Genomic DNA, 22,392 nt, shown 5'->3' on the forward strand with positions numbered 1-22,392 from the left:
TATATGCCATTACCAACTTCAAATCAGTAAGACTAGCTAAAAGTTATGAAGTTATGGAGTGTCAGCGAAGTGAAGAATTTGGTGCAGAAGGTCTAACACAGATTACATCACAACATGATGGAGTGAGTTCCCAAAGTAAGGAGAAGCAGGAAGATCAGGAGACATCTGAACAGGAAATATGGACACGGGACAGAAAAAGAGATTTAATATGGTGTAATAGTTATGCAAAGGAGAAAGCAAAACTAACCAATATAAAAAGAGAAAAGAAATACAGGCAAAGGAATCCAGACATGGAAAACTTTACAATACAGAAAATAAAAAGACAAAGAATAAAAGTAGAAAAGAAGTTAAAGAAATAGAAACTGAAGTTATGGAGTACCTGCAAAGTGAAGGATTCAGTGTAGAAAAGCAAATGCAGAAAGCACCACAATATGATACAGCAATGGCTATCCAAATTAAGGGGAAACCAGTGGAAAAGGAAGCAAATTTTCAGGTACCATATAAAGATAATTTGGAGTCTTCCACAGGAATTCAGTATAAACATTAATTTGAAGCTAGACAGCAAGGAAAGAAATGGGAAACTGTGGAAACTCTGATGCAGTCAATGTTGAGGAGTAATAGGCCAGTGAGTTCCCATATGACAGAACAACTGATGATACGGGATGAAATTGAAGAGAAGGTGCAACAGGAAGATGGAATAGAACTTTCTATAGAATGCCCACAGGAAATGGAAAACAAGGGATGTGTCCTCAGTTTGGAAGAAAATGAACTAAGAGATTTAATGGCCATGGGTAGATATATTAAGATCAATGAGAGAAATAGACTGCAAAAGGTCAATATAACTCCAAAAACAAGAAGTCTGATAAAACAAATGAATGCAGTAATTAGGACTGTCCATAGAGATCCATGCGATATAATGGAAGTAAACAGGATATATTACTTTGCAGCTAAATTAATAACTGATAAAGTTCTACCACAGGAACACTGGGTAGTGAGGAAAAGGAAGGGGAGGAATTGAATATCATCATGGAAGTATCAAATAGAGAAAAATATAAAACAATTAAGAAAAGAAGTGTCACTCTTAGAAGACTATATAAGAGGGAATAGATCAACAAAAACACTAAGGAAGATATATGTGAAGGAAGCAGTGCACAGTATTAGAGCAGATCAGGATCTATCATGCACTATAACAAATAATAAACTAAAATTTCAGCACAAGCGGAAAAACTTAGAAGTTACAGAGATAAATATAAAGGAAAAGTACAAAATAAGCAATTTATTGATGATCCAAAAAAAGTTTTATAGAGAACTGGGAAATAAGGTAAAAGGAATTGAAGACCGCCAAAAAAGAGGAAGTAGATACGTTTTGGAGAAGTATCTATGAAGATCCTGTGGAACATAACAAATGGATAGAAGCAGTAAAATAAAGAATAAGAAATTTAAAGGTGCAGGATATGAAATGAGATGAAGTAACAGCCAGAGAGACTGAGGCAAAGTTAAGAAAAATCTCTAACTGGAAAACCCCAGGCCCAGATGCAGTAACTAACATTTGGTTAAAAGTATTAACATCTTTGCACGAGGATTTAGCCATGAGTAATAACTATTTATATGTGCACCCTAAACATCACCAACCTGGCTAACAACAGGCAAAACAATGCTCTTTCTTAAGAGTGAACCTAAAAGCTACCCTAAAAATTATAGACCAATAACTTGTCTTCTGACGTCGTATAAACTATACATGGGAATTGATGCCGACAGAGTTTATAAGTCACTTAGAAGAAAACTCAATGTCAGTAGAACAAAAGGGAAATAAAAAAAGTCATATGGAACAAAGAATCATTTGTTATTAAATAAAGTCATACTGGAGAACTGTAAAAAGGGGAAGAATTTAAGTATGGCATGGACTGACTATTAAAAAGCATTTGATAGTATCCCACATTCATGGATAAAAGAGTGCTTAAAATGTATAAGATACACCTTACACTGATCGACTACATTACAGTGACCATGAAACAGTGGCAGACCACTTTGAAATTAAGTTATGATAAAGGACAGAATATTATCCCAGTAATAAGAATTAAAAGGGGGATATTCCAGGGTGACTCTTTGTCACCACTGCTATTCCGCTTTGCCGTTAACCCATTAAGCTGTTTACTTAACAACTTAGGCCATGGCTACAATTTGTCTCCTAAAAATAACAAAAGTGTTAAGACTTCTCATCTTGTTTTTGTTAATGATTTAAAACTGTATAGCTCATCAGATGAGGAACTGAAAGCATAGCAGCTGCCGGTTGTCAAAACTTTTTCAGATGATATAAGAATGTCATTTGGTTTTGATAAGTGTGCAAAAGCAACTTTAAAAGCAGGAAAACTGCAGCACCAGAAAAATATTAGTTTGGGATAAGAATGTGATATAAAAGAATTTGAGCAAGAGGGAGTTTATAAATATTTGGGACTTGATGAAGGATCAACAATAAAACATGAACAAATGTGAATAAAACTTAGTAAGGAATACTTTAGAAGACTTAAATTAATTCTGAAAACAGCATTGACATCTAGGAACAAAATCCAGGCTATAAACCAATTTGCTCTTCCTGTCCTAACTTACAGTTTTGGAGTGACTGACTGGCCTCAAAATGTGTTGGATAGATTAGATAGGAAAACAAGAAGGATGCTTCATGCTCACAAAATGATTTATCAAATTCAGTGTATACCAAGATTATATATTCCCTGTTCCAAAGGAGGATGGGCCTCCTTGAAATTGATTACATGTATAGATCTGCAATAGTGGGACCCCATACATATTTGCTGACCTCACAAGACCCAAATGCAGTGAAAGTTTTGAAACATGAGGAGAATAAATCTAAGATGACTTCTCTGATTAATTTAGCAGAAGCATATTGGCATCAAGCAGGAATGGAAATCATTCATAGAGGCAATTTGCACTTGCATACAGGACCCTCAAATAAATGTATGCAAATGAAGGAGTAATGAGATTGTAATGAGAAATTATGTAAACCTACTTATGCTAAGTCCTCTAACCACATGTTTGTGATTCAGTTTTGCTTTTTGACTTGTTTCTGTGCCATCCACAGATGTGTTATAAATGGCAAATTTGTACCTTTTCTATCTACTTGCATTTGGTGACTATGCTTGCTGTTGCTGCCAGCTGAGTTTTCAGTGTGAGCTACTTGTCTTCGCCAAATGCTGTTTGCACCCAGTGGCACTTGCAGGCCAAGAAGGTGAAAATAGAAAGAATAACTTATTATAATTTTGATAATCAAGAAATCCTTGATAGATGTAGAGTCATCAGAGATATTGTAAGTGTTTTAGTGAGTGTGTATGGCCCACAGATAGGAAATGGGGGTGTGCGTGGCCTTGCTATAGCTGCAAATGCAAAATGTGTAGCCTACACTATAATTGCCACAGGGACCTTCCAGAGACAGATGGGGATGTGCTGGGTATTTTTCAGGCTTCTAACTCAGGGATACATCAGAAGTTCCTTGATATACTGTTGGCAAGTGTGGATCAGTATATCTGTTTCATGGTGTCACCTCAGGATTGAGCCAAGCCACGGGTGCTTTTTCCAGGATAGCATGTTTCCCTGAGGTGCACCGTGTGTAGAAAGCACCCATGTTGTCATTAGGACCCCATCAGGTCCACAGGGGAGCAGTACTGACATAGGAATGGCTACCGTTCCATGAGTTTCCAGGTAGTGTGATGCAAGGAAGTACATCACCAATGTCTCAGGCCAGCTTCCTGGCAGTGTCCATGATTCTCACATCTGGCACTTAAGCTCACTCTACTGCCTCTTCCTGCATGGAAGGATGCCCAGTGTTCATCAGGTTGGTAAGTGAAAAATGTAACATGAATCATATAATTCTTCTTTTTAAAATGTATTGATTATTACTAATATATCATCACTTTGTTGTGTCTCCCCCCATGTTTCTTCTTTTCTTCTGTTTTCCAGGTGTTCCACTTGAGCCATGGCTTATGATTCCTGTGAGGATCCCAAAGAGAGCTGCTGACGAAATGTAAGACTGTTCTGTCCCAGACATGTCCTGTCATTGAGAGAGTGTTTAGCCAGCTAAAAGCCCATTTCCATTGCCTGCATGAGTTTCAGGTTGCCATTCAGTATCGCACTGCTAACGCATGCAGAATGTTTAACACATGTTGCATTCTGCACATTACGATCATGTGCCATTCCAGTGGTGATCTGCCCCATGCTGTCACTAGAGTTCTCAGTAAAGGTCCTACAACTGATGATAGCAGTGGCAGCTAGGTGGAACCAGTAGTAAAAGACCCTACATGACAGTCTTGTACAAGGTTAACAGCCATACACGTAAAGAGGTGGCATCTAGTAACTAAAACCTTATAAATGTCATCAAGGACAAAAATGATGCTGGTAAATCTCTCTTTGCCTGCACTATAGCCAGAATCTGGAACCCACTCCAAAACCACATAACTTCTATAACCTCTGCCTTCCAATTTAAAAAACTCCTCAAAATCCACTATTCAAGCAGCTGGCTTTGCTCTTGTGACTCCCTAAGTTAAACCACACCACTGTACTGTTGCATGAATTCTGCTAAGGCTCACCTGTTTCTTCCTCTAGTTACCCAGGTATACCTGTTCTACTCCAATCATAAGGGCTTTTCAGAATGAACTCCTATCATACTACACCAAAAATAAATTGTGTACCTTTTTTCAGTTATTATACTGTTTTCAGTCTTATAATGTACTGCATATAATCCTTACAACAAGAAATATTTAAGCTCTACGTATTACATGCTGAAATGCAATCTTGTAATGTACTGTATATATTCCTTTAAACAAAAGGTTGTTAATATCTGCACATTGCATGCTGAAATGTATTCTTAGATGTAAGCTCAAGTCCTTACTTATGTACTGTACTGTATTTGGAGCTTTTCTCCCCCGGCCTCTGCTGAAAATGAACCTGTGTTCAGTCAGACTTTCCCGGTTATCAAATGTAAAATAAAATAAATAAATAAAATATTGTCCACAGCTATGGACCATGACCTTCATGTTAGTGTTTCCTCATTATAGAAAGCACATAGAGTACAATTAGTGCATTCAATGCTATGTGAGGGCTATGCTGCATGGTGTATGGCCTATTGTCACAGTTCATTAGACAGTCCCTCTTATCTTTAATTTTTTTTTTATTTTCTACAGTACAGTTACACACTATGTGGATTTCTTGTGTATAAGAGTTATGTCTGACTGTTCACTGAAATCTTTGCACTGAGTAGAATTTGCATCATGTAAGGAATATGTAAACATTGTACATTTTTGCTAAATGTGTTTTCTTTAGAGATTCTAACTAGGTGTGGCTGCACTGCTTTTGTAATGTTCAGTGATTTACATCAGTGCTGCAGTACTAGTATAATGAATTTAAAGATTTACTGGTGCTTATATCTCTCTATCTCTTTCCTGTATTGCACCATGTGGTAAATCAGGCAATGAGCTCCTTCCAGCACTCATTGTTTCTGTCGCAGTTATGAGTTTTATGGGCTCAGGTTCCTAGCCCATGGCCCAACCCTCCTCAAAGGGTGTACCACACACATTCTCACACATACTCATACCTAGGGCTAACTTAGGGTGTCCAATCTACCTACTGCATGTCTTTGGAATGTGGGAAGAAACCACAGCACCCAAAGGAAACCTATGCAAATACAGGGAGGACATGAAGACTCCACACAGAAAACCCACCAATCAAAAATAGAACTGGAGAACCTCTTGGTGTGAGGCAACGACACTAACCACTACACCTCTGCACTGCTTTGGTGCTGTATACCAACTTGTATTTTTCATGAGCTGATACCTTGGACAGTGATGAAAACTGTATTGCATGTCTTTTTTATGATACAATGTTTCACCGCTTTTGTTTTGACAACTAAGAATTAATTTAATGTATATAGAGGTATTGCACATCAGATTGTTTCATTATGCCAAAGGCATCAAACCTTGTTTCATCAGAACTAACAGCAATTATCATTTGTGTAGTGCTAAAGGTGAAATGGCAACAGTGCTAGTGATAATGACAGGATGTCTGTTAATTATGTATTCATTTTTATCCAGAGTGCATGTTAGGCTCTTAATAGTGTATATTATTTCATTTTGGTTCTCCCCCACCCCTTTTTATACATTCGTTTTAATATCTTTTATGTGACTGTCAATAGTAGTATTACTCAATTGGAACTCTTGATACTGAATGGACCCTTAATGGTGTTACACATTTCAGTCTGCAACTTACCCCCTCTTCCTTTCTATGTTGCTTTTTTCTGTTATTGTATGCATTAGCACTACAATGCTCAAATACGTGCTGATAAAAAGCCTCTTAGTACAGCAGTACATTGCTTTCTTAAATTGTCCTTCCCTCCCCTATTTCATATATACATAATTTTGTTAAACATTTAGTTTCACCTTAAACAGTATAATAAGTCTGTTGAAATACATACTAATAAACTGCATGTTATATTTCCATTACCACCAATGTTAACTCTGGGTTACAGTATGGCAAAAGTGCCATACACAACATCCTGTAAAGACAGGGTGAGTGATGGTGTCCATGATCATGAGGAAATGCTGCCATACAAGCCTGATGCTGATTTGCTGCAATGATGTGACCAAGTGAATGCAGATGATCCTACAGACACTAATCTCACAGTGCTATTTGATCAAGACCTCAAATGAGAGGTACTGCTACATGTGCATGAACACTGATGAGGCCTACAAGAATTCTGATGTGTTTGGTCCCGACGACTATTTCCAGTATTTTCCTGAGAAGCACTTGTACTGTAACTTAATATGCCATCTCATGTCTGGATAGTACCCCTTACTCATCCTCGACCACCACTGATGCCTACTTGACCATGACAGGTGCTGACTAGTGCACATGAAGGTGTTGATGGCTGCTGCTTGTGCCACCACATTGAGCATGAGTGTGACCATGCCATTATTCCTACTCTCTTACTATTTCCATCCTCATATTCACCCTGTAGTACTCTATCTCTACCTGACTCTGTGCAATAGACTGAGCTTAAACATGTCACTGCATATTTGCTGCTGGGCAACCAATGATTTCCATGTTGCTGGAGTAGCTGTGGCATGTGCCTGACTCTAGTGGCACTCCTTTTCCCATGTGTTACAGTGGACACTTCTTCTGAGAACTTGCCATCTTACTGAAGGTATTCAATGGTTGAGGAGACAATAGTATTAAGGTACATGGGTTCACTACCTTTGCAGCTTGCAATGTAATGTTCCCATCTACTTGACATTGTGATCCAGTGTCACTTCCTGCAGATTTATGTACTTGCAGTGTGGTGTGTGATCCTGCCATTAAAACTGGTGACTGCATGACACTCTCTTCAAGCTGCCTCTTGAATAGAATAATGTTAACACCATCAACAGCCTTTCTGCTCCTGACATTTTCAAGCTGTGCTGGTAAAGTGTAATAGCTAATTTCTGCTGCTGACCCTGTGAAGAATTAATTTATTATATTAAAACTGAGAGAATGGAGCAAAATTCTGAATGCTGTGTAATGAGGTGTGGAGGACACTTACCACACCCTCATTTCACTTTTTTGATTGTTAGAAATGGAGTCACCTGTTGATACTAAATTGTATGCATTACATGTAATCAGTCAATATCTGCAGGCATTATTTTAATGTGTATATGTCATGGTGGATGATGCACTAACCTTTCTGAGTGAAGGCATCTAAACTCTGCTGAGTGGATATTTGCCTGTGTCCAGATGCCCTCTGATTATGACCATGACATCCTTGTCAGTGTCATTATCACTTCCTCATATAGGTTCATAGGTATATACTAGGCTAAAGACTACTAGAGCCCTTATAGTCATGCAACACAAATTTGACCACCAAATTTGATTTATAAAGGGGGTGATTTACTGACTGCCTGAATTTCCAATTACCCATCCATTGGTCCAAGTTTGTCTTAAATAGGGTGCTTCACATGGATGGGGAGCCTGATCCACAGAATGGAAATTCTCTGAGAAAGGTATATCTGTTTCTCCAACATGTCCTATTTGTCTCACAAGCAAACTTTAAGGCTTTTAATCTAGTAGTTATGATACTGTTTGTTTTGCAGATGTGCAAAAGGTTAATCAAAACAGAGTCCAGAGATGCCTTGCATGCCAGACAAAGATCGTCTCTCAGAAGTCTGAATGACAGCAAGTAAAGAGACAGGACTTTGAGGCAATCAGGGTTGGACTTTGTGTTTACTCCTCGCATTGTTTTTTTAAGGAGCCTTTGTGGACATTTCACTTGCTGCATGTGTCAGGTCAGGTACCTACCGTAGGGGGTATCATATCCTAAGATGAGTCTGATGAGGGCTGAGTACAGTGGTATGATGACCTTCTTAGACATAGATATCATGTCCTTGCTTATAAGCTGAGTAACCTAGAAGGATTTTATTACTACTTTGGACAAATGTTGGTCAAAGACTAGGTTATTATCTGCATGGGTTCCCAGATCCCTGACTAGTGAATTGACTTTTACTCTTGTATGTTCTTGTTGACATAATTATCTGGGGTGGAAGACTTCCCAAAAAGGTACTATAATGCATTGCTTGGTACTGAGTTTTAAGCCATGGCTTTGGCATCAAGTGTTTGTCTATATTAGAGCTTCCTGATTGGTGTACTCATCTTTAGGGGATTCAGTGATTGCTCCCAATGTGCAGACATCTGCAAAACTGGTAAGCCAAAGGCCTTTGACATTGACTTTGATATCTGAGAAGCAGATGCCAAAGAGGACTGGGCTCAGCACAGAGCCCTGGGGGAATCCACTGGTAATTGGCTTCCTTTTAAAGGTGGCCTCACCAATTCTAACTTCCTGGGTCCTATCAGTTAGCAATCCAGCATGTTATAAAGGGGTTTATACCTAGTTCCATAAGTTTGTTGACAATGCCTGAGTGGGGTATTGCATCAAATGCTTTATTCAGATCTAGGTAGGCAGTATGTTCTGTCTCCCCCTCATCCGTTTCCTAAGTGATCTTTTCAAAGAAGTCCATCAGATTCAGTAAGCATGACCTTTATTTTGCAGAGAGAAATTGGGATGGATCAAGTGTCTATGGGTCTCCTATGTCTTTCTAGATAATTCCTATGGTAGTTCTTTCCATGGCTTTGCAAATAAGACTAATAATACTAATAGGTCTGTAGTTTCCAAGATCTGTTGAAGGTCATCTCTTACGAAGGGGTGTGGCCATTACAGTACTCCAGTCATATGGCACAAATCCGGTTTTAAGACTATAGTTAAATAATGACTCCAAGGGTCCTGGTAAGTTATATTTTAGTCTCTTCAGGAGGCATCCTGGGATGTTATCAGGGCCCATTGAGGGTGTGTTCTTGGCTTTAGTGAATGATGTCAGTACATGCTCCCTAGTTATAGTTGGAAGGGTTATGTTTGTGGCTATTTTTGAGACGCTGGTTATGGGCGAGAAGGGGGTAAAGTTGGAATTGAATATGTCCACTATAGTTGGAAGGGTTATGTTTGTGGCTATTTTTGAGACACTGGTTATGGGCAAGAAGGGGGTAAAGTTGGAATTGAATATGTCCACTAACAGGTACGATATATCGTCAGACTCATTGAAAGTGGAACCATTAGCCATCAGTTCAGCACATTGCTGTGTGCTGATCTTGAGGTTTGTGACATAGTTGTAGAATGCCGTATGGATATATTTCACCTGGGAGGTTATCTACGCCTCAAAGATGGCTTTGTGTAAACTAAATAGCCCTATTAGTTGTCTATTTACTTTTATAAGGGAGTTTGTATCTTTACTGGAATTACCTTCTTGATTTTTGCCATCATTTTGTTATGTATCCTGTTTCATTTGCAGTGACACCAGGGTGGTTTGTTTCTAGGGCTTGTCCAGGACTTACTTCTGGTAGGTACTGCAGCCTATGCAGCCATTGACATGATTGTACAGAGGCTTTGACAGCAATTCAGCATAGGCTACTGTGTTCTCTGTGTTTGGAGGGGCATTGAATTTTGACAAACTATCACTTAGTAAAAGGTAATATTTGTCTTGGAACATTCCTGTTACTGGTTTTAATGGGATTATGGAATTGATTTTGATTTTGAAGGAGACTGCTTTATGGTTGGACCTTACCAGGGAAGATGATACACTGGGGCTGCGGGATTCTGTCATATTTGCAAGCATGTAGTCTAGTAAGTTGGATCCTCTAGTGGGCCTATTCACTATATAGTCAAGGGTATTTGCATTTAAAAAGTCCAGAAACTCTAGTAGATTTGTGGTCACGTAGGATTCCCAACCTATAGAGGGATAATTAAAGTCCCCCATTAGTAGGGTGTTAGGTTGGATGGTAAGTGTTTCAAATAGTTTCTAGCATGCATTGTGAGATTCTTGGGACATAGAGGGTGACTTATAGCTGGCTAGGATACAGTACAGGATTTTGTCTGTGATGATCTGTACATGGAGGAACTCCAGCACATCAAACTGTTTGACCAACCTAGAGGTGTGCTTGTTACTGATGTATATTGAGACACCTCCACATTTAGCCCTTGTTTGCACAGCTACTGGTCTAAAAGCTTGGAAGTCACTGAAACTTTGCACTGCCTGGGTACTCTCTGCCACTCTAAATCATACCACAGTAACTGCACAGATGCCTATTTTTTGAGTGTGAGGAGGGCTTGGGGGAAGTGTTTTTTTTTTTTTTTTTTTTTTTAGGTTCCTGGCACTGAGCAATAAAACACTGAGGTTCAGTTGAATTGATTTTACTATGTTGGCAGGTTTACCAATCTGGCATTGCCTAAAAAAGTACTATAGGGGTGGATAAAGTTTTATCCAGCATTTGAAAGCCTAGATGAGAGAGCTGTAGACCATTCTTAGCAAAGTAATGTGGTCTGCTAACCATGTTCTCTCAAGCTGACAAATATTGGATCCCCTAAGAATGACACCAGAAAGACAGTTGCTGAAATCAATCATTTTTTGCTTATATTGTGGCATCATCCTCTGCGATGGTAATATTTTGCTCAATGCTAGACTAATACCAGCCAGAGACACATATTGTGAAAGCTCCATAATGTCACTCTTCATATAATCCAGGGAGGTACATCTCACACCATTTACACCTACATGGTCTATGATGGAATCATGCTGGTACCAGTAGCATAATGACTTGAATATGTGTGTGATGTGGCAGATTCTGGCTCCAGATAAACAACTAATAGTTATCTACTCCTTGTTCAGCTGGTTAGATGGGGCATCAGTATATCTTACAATGGAGTCCTCTGTCGCAAGAGTCCTGAGAAGTGCATTTGCTTGCCTTAGAAGCTTAGTGTGTGGGGTTTTAGTGAGAGTGACAGCATGTGTAGTGTTAGGTGTTGTTTTTTCTGAGTGCCTTTGGCCTTGCTGAGGTATGTCTTGTCTTTGACAATAGTGGTCTAAAAGATCAGAAGATTGATTTTAAGTGCCTCAGCATACATTAGTCTATCTGTGTTGTGTGCTATGTGAAGTGGGTATTATGTGTGTGGTTTTGAAAACTTGATGTGCATTTGTATGCAAGAGTTTAACCTTCAGTGTCATTGTGGAAGTACACATCTCACATACTCTGATTCTTTAAGGATTAAGTAGTTGTCAGTAAACAAGAGCCAATTGCTACATTGTATCAGTATGTCCATATCCACCAAGCTGGTACAGAGAAGTTAGGAGATTGCATATCCATACTGTCCAGTCCTTTGGTTTATGAGCTACAAGGAGGTGGTGTATTGGGGTTAGAAGGCTGTTAAGAGTGCACTGTTTGTGTACACTAATAAGGGTGCTTTATTGGGGCAGATTATGCTAAACAGTATTAAATTCTCATAACTTTAACATTTACACAAATACTGAAGTCTGTTAAATCTGTAGGTGTTGCTACTTGAAGCCCAGCTAGCTGCTCTAAGCTTGTTGGCACACAAGGTATTTGTGCTATATTCCTGCTATATAGGGAACTGATTTATGGATGTTCTACATGGAAAATTTGTTTTCTAGGTGTTTGTTACTGTATAGAGAACTGCTAACCCATGCAAATGTGCAACATTTATAGCAGAACAGAAAAATAAATCAGAAAACCAACTAATGAGCCCCCTGGTGAATTAAATGACTGTACTATGAGTCCTTTTGTGTGTTTCCCACTTATACAGACCAAGCAAATACCTCCTGCCACAAGATGAATAAACTTAGTCCTCCTTATGTAAAAACACAGTAGAAAAGACCCACAAGTACAATGCTAGCACAAACTATTTAAACAACTGGCTTAAAATCCCTTGCTGAAGGCAATTTCAGGACAGTGAGAGGAAGAACATTTTTTTTACAAAAAATCAGTAAAATGAACACATATAAGCAGGGAATAGTAGTGATCACTAGAAATAACTCACACATCAAATGCACTTAACTTAGCCTGGATGGTATTAGATACAAGTAAATATGTCTGGAATGCAGGCAGGACTCCATGTTTTGTAGATCTTTTGAAAAATAAGCAAGAGACAATATGTAGTAAAATAGGTTTATTCAAGTGCAATAATGGTTTGCTGGGTGGAACTCAGTATCATGTATCTTTGGAAAACAATGGGTGGGAACAGTACATAGTTTATTCAGTCAATAGCAATGAAGGCGGGGTTGGAGGGACTTTGGAAATCAGATTATCATAATGTATGGAGGTCAGAGACACACAGCTTTATAAAACAACAACAGCAAAAGGGTGGGTCTTAGAGGGCTGGGTAGAACAACCAGGCTTGCAAGACAGGCATCCGATTAAATAAAGGCAATATTAGAGCTGTATCAGATCCTTTAGCTTAATGTGTTCATGGGGGATGGGGCTGACACAGAATGCATCTTTAAGCAGGTAAAGGATAAGCAGAGTATGAAACCAATGAAGCACAATCTGGAGCAGAGGTAATCTTCTACTACAGTTTAAGGCATTAGACTATGCAGAGATTTATCAGTAACACTTTTATGGAAAAAATGCAGTAATAATTGACTAAGGCACACATTTGACATTAGCAGTACACATTTCTGCCACAGCTGTGAATTAAGCTATAAGATGATGGTCCTGCAGAGTTTAAAATACAAACACATAACTTTTATGAGTAATTTTACTTGTGGAAATTGAAGTGCAGAATAATGCAGAAACACAATCTTCCCACAATTGTTAAAGTACAAGACTAAGGTTCTAAAAGATGGAATCGGATGGGACGGAGCATAATTGTTGAAATAATTAAAGTAATGTAATTCTCTTTCCTTTTTTGATGAAAAGCTAGTTACTCACAGTTTCACACCTCTCCAAGTCTTGGATAAAAGACATGTGTTCCTCTTCTGTTGTTAGACACACCGATATTTGTGCATATTCATTAAATTTAACTCTCTGTCTCTCCCTCTCTCCCGAGAGCACCCCAGCACAACTTGGACCGAACCACAAAAGGAGGGAGAGTATCAATATTCGCCAAAGATACCCACACCTCCAGGTTGGTGGCACAGCACGAAGCATCAGAGACTATCCATGTGCAACTAACTGTGGGTAAAACTGCCTTCCAGTTTATAGCCTGCTACAGACCACCCTCCCAAACACAGGAACCCCACTCGGCCTTCTTAGAATACTGGAAAATATGAAGGTCTCTCCAAACACCATTATATTGGGCGACTTCAACTACTCAAACATAGACTGGGAGCATTACTCTAGCTCCAACACCCTAGCCCAAAGGTTCCTAGAATTTATAAACTCAAATGCTATGGAACAACTTGTTACCACTCCCACAAGAGGGGAAAACATACTGGACCTGATCATCACCAACATGGGGACACTATGCTCCAGACCAGAAGTGTATCCCTCACTGGTAAGATCAGACCATAAACTAATCTCACTGGATATTCACATCCCGACCCCACCCCCTGCCCAGAAAACCACAGTGAAAAACTTCTCTAAAGCAAATTTCACACGCCTCAAAACTGAGGCGAAATCCTTCAAAGCCCCCGGACCTGTGGAAAATACGGCCGAGACCGCAGAATCCTTTATAAACTCATTCTATGAACACCTTCAGGAATGCATGGATCATGCAATCCGAAATAAAACCAAGACCCAATCCTCCAAAGGCAGACATCCTGTCTGGTGGACCCCAGCCATAAACAAACTATACAATAGAAGGAGGAAGCTACTACATGATAGAGCAAAATCCCAAAAAGGGAAGGCATCTCTGATCAGTATTAGCAAAAAACTACGGGCACTCATAAAATCATCTAAGGCCAGCTTCGAGAGAAAAATTGCACAGGACATTAAGGATAATCACAAGGCTTTCTTTAGTTATGTTAGGAACCTGGGTGGGAATTCCCAGATATGCTCAGAATTAGTCCAAAATGACCAAAAATACACTGAGCCCATAGACATTGCCAACATCCTAGCTGACAGGTTCAGTGCAAACTCCCCCCCCCTCCCCACCAAAAGGGCAAATATCTATCCCAACAGAGTGCTGCCCTCCTGACATCTCATATGCTCAGGTAAGAGCCGCCCTCTCCAAAGCAAAAAACACAGCATCAATGGGACCAGATAGTGTCCCGGGCTGCATCCTACATGAACTCCAAGAAGAGTTAAACCCAAACATAAAACTACTGTTCAATCTTAGCCTTACTACAGGATATGTACCCAAAGAGTGGCGTACAGCAACAGTGGTCCCTCTCCACAAAGGTGGTGCCTCAACGGATCCTGGAAACTATCGCCCCATAAGCCTGACTAGCTTGGTCTGCAAAGCTATGGAAAGGATCATCATGGACCTCATAAATAAAGATATTGGGGACCTACAGACACTGGATCCTACCCAGTTTGGCTTTGTTAAGGGCAGATCCTGCCTCTTAAACCTGGTCGATTTCTTTGAAACAGTCACCAAGGCCATTGATGAGGGGAAGGTGGTCCACACAGTCTACCTGGACCTTGCAAAAGCCTTCGATACAATACCCCACTCGGGCATTATAGATAAGCTCACCAGCTTAAATATAAATCTCTATGTCACTAGATGGGTTGCAAACTGGCTCAAGGACAGAACCCACATGGTTAGAATTGCTGGAGCCATGTCAGACTCCAAACCAGTTACAAGTGGCGTCCCACAAGGCTCAGTCCTGGGACCTCTCTTGTTCGGTATATATTTCTCGGCAGTACAGGCCAACACGGAAGGACTGTGGCTGACCAAGTTCACAGATGACTGCAAACTGGGCGCCATAATCAACTCTCCAGCTGACACAAGCATCCTCCAAAAGGGCCTCATAGAAACAGACAACTGGTGCCAGAGCCATGGCCTCAAGCTAAATGCCAAAAAGTGTATAGTCATCCCCTTTGGCAAAACCAAAGTGCCCACAAATTACCACATAGGTGGTAATCCATTAAGTACAGAAGAAGTCATTAGGGACCTGGGGACCCAAGTTGATAACAATCTCTCATTTGACAACCACGTGGCCAAAGTGGTTAGAAAAACATTTTATATAGCCCACATAATCATGAAGGGATTCACATCTAGATCAGGGGAGGTCATCGTGCCTCTTTACTCATCCCTCATCAGGCCCATAATTGAGTACAATGCCCCTTTTGGGATGTACCTTACCAGACACCTGCAGCAACTGGAAAGACCCCAAAAGTACCTCACCAAGAGGTTCAAAGGGTTCAAACAGATGCCATATGCTGCCCGGTTAAAGAAACTCCAGCTCTACTCAGTGGCATACCGCCTGCTCAGAGGCGATCTGTGCCTGTCGTATAAAGCCATGTCCAACCCGGAATAAATGGACATGCTGCACCTCAGAAAATCTAAATCCCATCGAGTTACGCGCTTGAGAGACTTGAACCTCAGCACTGAAATAAATAGGACATGCTGGAGGGACAGATTCATAACCCAGAGACTCCCTTCACTCTGGAATAAAATCCCAGTCCAGGTTAGGCAGAGACCCACATTGACTCTCTTCAAGAGGAATCTTGATGAGTGGATGGGAGATCATAGGTTTACCCCGGCTATCACTTCTGTGTCACTGTTAGACAGAGGCACAGTATGCTAACCTCAAAAAAAGGCCTAGCAAAATTAATTTAAAATGGGTGGCGAAAGCCAAACACACTCTGGCTAGGCTTATAAATGCCCTAGGGCAGATAGCCTAGTATGAACATATGAACCTATGAACATACACATATATATATATATATATATATATATATATATATATATATATATATATATACGAAATACTTACACAGATATACATGTGTATATATATGTATATGTATATATATAAAAATCCATAAACCCCCTAATTGACTGCATGTGTTAGTGATGTCATACCTCAAAGGGTATGGAACCCACCCTCTGAACCACTGCTCTGCACCTCTAAAGACGGCATCACCTCTGAAAGCACAAGATGAAGCTCCAAAGTTGGTCCAATAAGGAACAAAATTAATAAAAAATACCCTGTGCAATGGAAAAAGCTGTAATTTAATAAAATGAAAGATGTAGCACTTTCTACCTTACAAGGTTGTTATCAAAATAAATATACCATTCACAAATCACAAAATTCCTGTAATTTCATTATATGACTAAATTACTCACTATAATTAAATAAAAAATATATCTTTAAAAGATAAAGAGAACATATTTCTGGAAGACTGTGAATTTTAAAAACAATGTTTTTAGATGGGGCTCCCCATAGGCTCTGTTTGCTAATTAGTCCACAACTGTATAATATAGAGGATTTCATCTTATGTATAAGTTCTTGTTAATAGAACTATTGTAATTTTAGTGTCTTCTCGAATAACTATAATTGTATGTGAAGATTTTCTCCTCGGGTCTCCACTGAAAATGGGCCACTGGCTTAGTTGGACGAAATTGGTTAACAAATGATAATCAATCAATCAATCAATCAAGTTACTACAAAAAAGTGACGAGAATTAGGCTTATAATATATCCATGCTTTATTAGAAATCCATTTAACTTACCCAGATGTAAGTATATTTTTTCTCACTTTTTAACATTTCAGAGTTCTGCAATGTCTTAATTTTTGCTTCACTGAATTATTTATATATTTGCTGGCATTGTTTTCTGTTTTCTGATCTGTTCTGAAACTGGTCCCCCCCCATTCCTGTGGTGTTCTTAAAGTTGGTAAAACTGGTCTAACAGCTTTTGTGTTATTTGATTGTTTCAAGTCTTTTTGATATAAAACTAGTCCCTGTTTGTAAATTCCTGCATACCATTACTAGAATCTCCTTGTGTTCTGACTGAAGAGTACTTCTCAAACAATCTGGAAATATAGCATTGATAAGTATATTTTTTGGCACTTTTTAACTTTTCGGAGTTCTGCACTGTCCTAATTTTTACTTGACTGAATTATTTATAAATTTGCTAGCATTGTTTTCTGTTTTTTGATCTGTTCTGAAATTGGTTTTCTCCTTCCACCCCACCCTATTCCTGTGATGTTGTTATTGTTGGTGGCTTTGCAGTTGCCCGCCCCTACTGTAAATTTGATCTGGGTCACTCGTCCCAGTCTAATGTCACTAGCTCATTCTACCTAATAGAGAGAGAACATTTGAGAGGGCCAACCCACGTAGGTTCTTAACCTTGAATTATCTTACTTATTTTATGCTCCTCCTTTCTCCCTTTCCACTTTACTAAAAAAATAAATAAATAATAAAAAAAAAATGTTGCTAGAATCTCCTTGTGTTCTGACTGAGTGTGCTTCTCAGCTAAGCATATTTTCTTGCACTTTTTAACTGCTCAGAGTTGAATAAAACAACAATTGAATTCAGTTCAGAATACATTTTGAATAAATTGCATTTATTTAAACAGTATTTGCTTTAATACTGCTACACACTCAAGTGTGCTAGCTTGCACTGCAGTTGAATTGTTTTTAGTGCTGTTTTAGCTGTTTTTCTGTAAAAAAATTCTAAGCTTGTTTCCTGCCTTTCCTGTAACTAGTCTAGTCCTGATACAGATTTACTGTATCCAGGACTGTTTGTAAGCTTCTGAGACCCCCAAGTCTTTCTGTGTTGGAGGAAAGCCTTCTAGTTTATCAGTGGGAGTGGTAAGCATTAGGTAGCCTATCTACCACAAGAGGAGTGGTTTCTGGCCAAGAAATTGTAGTTTATTGACTGGACAGTTTTTCCATCTCTTTCAACTTTCTAGTTTAAAAGTCCATTTTTGCACTTGTTTCCCACCTTTCCTGTAACTAGTCTAGTCCAGATACAGATTTGCTGTATCCAGGACTGTTTATAAGCTTCTGAGCCCCCCCCCAACCCTTTTTGTGCTGGAGGGAAGCCTTCTAGCTTATCAGTGGGACTGGTAAGCACTAGGTAGCTTATTTACCACAAGAGGAGTAGTTTCTGGCCCAGAAATTGTTTCTTGGCCATTTGGGCAGTTTTTCCATCTCTTTCAACTTTCTGGTTTAAAAGCCCATGTTTGCACTTTTCCTGCCTTTCCCCTAACTAATCTAGTACAGATACAGATTTGCTGTATTCAGGACTGTATGTAAGCTTTTGAGCCCTCCTCCAAGCCTTTCTGTGTTGGAGAGAAGCCTTCTAGCTTATCAGTGGGAGTGGTAAGCACTAGGTAGCCTAACTACAACAAGAGGAATGGTTTCTGGCCCAGAAACTGTAGTTTATTCATCGTTTAGGCAGTTTGTCCATCTCTTTCAACTTTCTAGTTTAAAAGCCCACATTTGCACTTGTTTCCAATCTTTCCTGTTACTAGTCTAGTCCAGATACAGATTTGCTGTATCCAGGACTGTTTATAAGCTTCTGAGCAGAGTGCCAACGTTTACTCTTCAATTTTTCCCTTAGATCTGCTAATTCTCCCCTCTCATGCACTTTTACTAGCTTATTAGTCTAGCACTTTACCAGACTTCTTGTAGCAATTATTGTAACACATAAAAGTGCTACCAACACTAAATGTTCTATAAAGAAACAGCTCCAGTACTTATTATTAATGCCCACCTCTCTAGCCATGGCTAAATGTCAGTTCTCTGTGGTTTCTCCTATTAACATTGTGAACTTGGGCATCCTGAGGCAATGTAGCAACTGCCTCATGTACACTGACTACCCTCTCCTCTTACATTCCAACACTAAGACTTTTGAGAGATGCACTTACATATCCAAACTGGAAGCCATGTAGTCTCCAGCCAAGACCGGAATAGCTGGTCAAGAGAAGGTCAACACTTGCACCATGCCACATGGAACACATAGACCTCCAGAACACACACCAGCACTGCTTTCACATAAAAACACAAACCACACACCCTCCTTTGCAGAGGCTGTCAGTAAAAATCTACCCAAACACCAGAGCCCTCCAAGGCAGAAACGCACTCGGCCACCACAACACAACACTAATCATGAGGCACATAATTCTCCTAAACAGTGTGCCACTCAACCATAGTCCCTAAGGCAAAACAGCATGTCCAACACACTAGTCATAGGTGAACTGATAGTAAGGCACACTGATGTCCCACTCACTAGGTTGAATAAGAAGAAAGTAACAGTCAGCCACCTGTCAGGTGCCAGAATCTGCCACATAACGCATGCACTCAGGTCCCTCAACAACAGGTACAAAAATGACTCTGTCATTGTACATGTGGGTGTGAGTGACCTGTGACGTACCTCCCTAGACTACATGAAAAGAGACTTGGAGGAGCTCTTGGATTATGTAGCTGAGGCGGGTATGACCCTAACCCTGAGCAGCATCCTACCATCACCCAGAATGATACCACAGTACAAGCAGAAAATGATTGATTTCAACAATTGGCTAAGTTTCTGGTGTCATTCCAGTATCTGTCTGCCTGGGATGACATGATTGAGAGACCTTGATGCTTTGCCAGAGATGGACTGCATCTGTCACCCCTGGGCTTCTGGATACTGGCCAAGGCTGTTACCACCCCTATAGTACCTTTTTAAGGCAGTGTTCCAAAGACCAAATTACCATCATAAAAGCTACAAACAAATGCAAACTGAGGGTCATGCTGCTCAATGTTAGAAATCTAAATCTCAAAATGCACTCACTCAAAGCACTCCTTAAAATAGAGAACATCAGCATTTGTGCTGTAACAGGGACCTGGTTAAAGGCAGCAGGAAGCACCCCTAAACTACCAGGCTATAACTCATTCCATACCTTTCGGCCTCAGAACATGGACCAAAACTCCAAAGGCAGTGGTGTTTCCATATTCATAAAGGATCCGCACACCTCCAGACTGATAGCCCAACATAATGCATCTGAGATACTTCAGGTGCAGCTAATATTGGATAAGACAGAAATTCGGGTCATAACCTGCTATAAGTCCCCAACCATGTCCCAAAACTCACACTCCATGTTCCTAAGCACCCTGGAGAATATTAGAGTCCAACCTAAAACTTTCATACTGGGCAATTTCAACTACCCCTCCATTAACTGGGAAAACTACTCATGTACCAATTCATTTGCTCAATGTTTCCTGGAATTCATTAATTCTAATGCCCTGGACCAGCTCGTTCTTACCCCTACTAGAGGTAGCAACAATCTTGACCTGGTCATTACTAACATGGGCAACCACTGCTCCTCACCAATAGTCAACTCCTCCCTGGTTAGATCCGACCACAAACTAATCACCTTGAAATTCCACATCCCTCCCACCCCACCCCAACCCACAAAGGTAACCACCATGAAAAACTTCTCCAAAGCTAACTCTGGGCTCCTAAAAACAGAGGTGGCTAACTTCACAGCATGCATGCAAAAGGAGAATAGTTGCATGACCACTGAATCATACACCAATGCACTGTACCAACATGTACACAAATGCATGGATCTCACCATACCCAATAGAACCAAGATGCTCTCCTCCAAAAAAAGGAAGCCAATCTGGTGGTCCCCTGCCATAAACAAACTCTACAACAGAAGGAGGAAACTGATACGGAATAAGTTGAAATCCCAAGACTGGAAAAACTCCAAAAAGTTGAAGTCCCTCATCAAATCCTCTAAAGCTAGCTATGAAAACAGAATTGCAGCAGGTAGTAAAGACAACCACAAGGCCTTTATAGTTATGTAAAGAATCTCCACGGCACTATCCAGATTTGCTCTGAGCGATTGCACAATGGTACCTCCTATACTGAGCCAACAGATATTGACAATATGTAAAAAAAAAAAAAGACCTGTACGTTCACTATTACACTACAAAAAATACTTTAATGAACACACAACTCATCAGCATGAAGCACTTTTCGTTTATCTAAATGGTTAAACTTTATCAGATATTTTACTCTTGTGACACTGGTGGTTAAATAAGAGTCATATGACTTCCTTAATCAGCATTACTGATTAGTAAGCCATTAAATGACTGGAAAACCATTTCAGGGTTAAATAGACACCACAGCTTAAAAACTCAAGAGACTCAAGGACTACATCACAATTACTATGAGTTGTAACAAAGATAAAAATACATTCCCAATGATTAAAAAGATGAATGAATAAAAAAAAATAATAAAAATCACATTGACATGTTAAAATAAATACAAAAAACTAACATTCTGATTTTATCTCCTCAAACTTTTCAGTTTTAAAATGCTTGTAATAGAGCAAGTTTCATTCAAACCTGGGTACTGAGAGGCATTTAGTCTTAGCTGCCATAAAATTTCTAATCTTTCAAGTTGTAGGAGTATATGCCCACCCTTAATGTCTATCTGTACTTGATCAATAACTTTAAACTTAGATTTGTGGTCTGTGAACTCACTGCAATGCTTAGCTAATGCATTGTCCAGTTTTTTCTTACTGATGTGTTCTTAAACTCTCTCTTTAAATTTATGGTTGGTTTTACTGACATAAAATGCTGGACATTGTTGGCATGTTGCTAAATAAAGTATAGATTTCAAATTGCAGTTGAATCTATTCTTTAACCCATAGGTCCCCTCCCTGACTCTAAATCTGGATCCTGTCTCAACGTGTTTGCACTGGTTACAGGCTTAACATCTAAACATTCCTGGATTCCTACTAGGAGCTGGTCTTGTTGATTCCATTATGTTCTTGAGGTTCATACCTTTTTAAAAAAACACCACTGGGTAATCACCTATTTTACTTTTGATGTCCTTCTCTGCAACCAATAACTCCCAGTTTTGTCTAATAATACTTTTTAAATCCATTGAATCTATACTAAATGTTATCAAACTCAGGGTTTATGGGATAACCGTCTGGTTATACTCATATTTCCAGACATTTGGGTCCTTCTAAGTAACCCAAGGTGGTTTACTTGGTCCATTGTGCCAGTACTCCCTTCATTTAAGATGGGTTTATAAATGCCTTGTTTCCTTTTAGTCGATACTTCTGTAATCAATTAGGACAATAAGTTATTTGGCTACCCTCTGTGTAAAAACATAGATCTAAGAGTT

The sequence above is a fragment of the Protopterus annectens genome, chromosome 2.part0 (assembly GCF_019279795.1).
Source record: "Protopterus annectens isolate FY-2018-M chromosome 2.part0, PAN1.0, whole genome shotgun sequence".
NCBI lineage: Eukaryota > Metazoa > Chordata > Ceratodontiformes > Protopteridae > Protopterus > Protopterus annectens.